The sequence below is a fragment of the Merops nubicus genome, unplaced genomic scaffold (assembly GCF_000691845.1).
Source record: "Merops nubicus isolate BGI_N331 unplaced genomic scaffold, ASM69184v1 scaffold39779, whole genome shotgun sequence".
Taxonomy (NCBI): domain Eukaryota; kingdom Metazoa; phylum Chordata; class Aves; order Coraciiformes; family Meropidae; genus Merops; species Merops nubicus.
Window position 1 is genome coordinate 7,007 of NW_008632381.1, and position 2,120 is coordinate 9,126.

Here is a 2,120-nt window from a genome sequence, read left to right on the forward strand (position 1 = left end):
GGGGCACAGTCTGACAGGTATGTCTCTGCCGTGGTATCTGGGGGAGGAAAGAGAATTATCTGCTTGGAAATTGCCTGAATCGCTTTTTCCCCTTCCAGAGAGCAAAATATTCATATTACGTTCATATAGGATAATATTAGATTAATATGTAGTCCTATTATTTTCATAACATAGTGTTATAGAGTGGAATTATAGAGTTATAGAGTGAAATTTAGTGGTATATAGTGAAATTATAGAGTTATATAGTGAAATATAGTGTTATATAGTGAAATTTAGTGTTATACAGTGAAATTTAGTGTTATAAAGTGAAATTTAGTGTTATATAGTGAAATGATTATTGTGAAATTATTATAGTGAAATTATTATAGTGAGATTATTATAGTGTTGGGTGATGATTAGACTGGATGACCTTAGAGGTCTTTTCCAACCTTAATGAGTCTATATATGCAATATTCCTATTTTCCTTTAATCCAGTGAACATCTTCAAGTCACACAAGGGCCTTTTTCTTCCTGAATCACTTTCTTAATTCCTATAAACACACATTCAACGGGGTAAAATAACACAGGGCAGGGTGATTTGCAGTGCTGGTGGAGGTCTGCCTAAAAACTCTAAGTGCATTGATGCTCTTGAGGGTTTTATTGCAGAATTCTTGTTATTAGGCACTTCTTTGAAACACCCTCTCTGCTGTGCCTAGGGGAAAATCCTGATCCCCAAAGGAAACAAATTTTTATCCCCAAGCTACAGAGGAGAATTCAGCAATTGCTGCAGCATAAAGCAGACTGCAGCTAGAAAACCTGGAAAAGAAACTCCTCCCTTTTCTTTTTCACGACTTTGAGGCACTGCCAAAACATTTTGGGGCAGCTTTTTAAACCTTCAGGCTTGGTTTTACCTCTATAGCTGCAGACCTGGCCTGGGATCACAGCCCCAGGCAGCATCTCAGTGTTTGCCTCCAACCCATGTCCCGTGGCACCAGAAAGGTGCTGAGCTCCCTGGGAAGTGTCACCTCTCACTGTTCAACCTTCTCAAGTCCCTTTATTTATGCAGCTCTTTCCTTTTTCTGTATTACCCAGCTTGAGATGGAAACAGGCCAATTTTTTTTCCCCTTTAGTAATTCCTTAGTATATTTTCTTAAGATGTGAACGTAATGCTGAAGAGAGAAACAAGAGGCTTAATTCCCAGCTCGTGTAAACCACGCTCATCCCACAGGAATCCCTGGAGCTGTGCTGACTTACACGAGCTGCTTTCGGGGAGATTTGATGCAGCTTTTCATCATTTTCACCATCATCCCCCCGGTGGCTGTTCCTGAACTGACTTTTACAGAGAAGCTTTTAATAGAATCGAAACGTAAAGCCAAAATTCCCCTGGCAAGGGCTCTCTGAGCGAGCTGCAGGGTTCAAAATTGCTTTTTTGGCTGTTGCAGCTCGTGGCAGGACTGTTGGGGTCGAGTCCCCTCTGCAGCCCCAGTTGTGCTGCAACGAGAGAGGCACCAGGCAAAAAAAAACTGCTTCTGAGCTGGGATTTTTTCAGCATCTTGCTTCTGCAGCACAACGCTGGTGCCCACGGTGGATTTAGGGATCCCAGCCTAGGGAGGGGTGCTGTGGTGAGAGGGGCAGGGGTGTTTATTAATAAAGCACAGATATAAAATAAATAAAGCACAAAAAACCCCCATAAATGGGGGCTGAGCCCTTCCTTGGAAACACCCCCAGCCCAGAGGCACCGAGGAGCTCGGCGGTGGCATCGTGGGGAGGTGATGGGCTGGCAGCCTGCACCCCAAAGTGCCTTCCCTGGGGGACTTCTGCTTCCCAAAGGAACTTTATTTCCTAGGGTATTGCAGAAATCCATCGATTGGGTGGTTGTTTTTTTTTTAATAGGGCGTTTGGGGCAGATTCAGGCGTTTGGGTTATTTGAGGCGCTCGGCGAAAGATTTATCCAGGGTTGCTATTTCTCCTGCTTTCCCTCTGCTAGAGCACAGCCTCTCCCTGGTATTTAAACAGAATATTTGGCTCCGGGGTGCCCGAGGCAGCCGGGTCTGGATCCTGCCCCTCGCTTGATCCAACCTCAGCCAATTCTGACCCATCCCTCAGCCAGGAGCTTCCACCCCTTACCTGCATCCACCTTG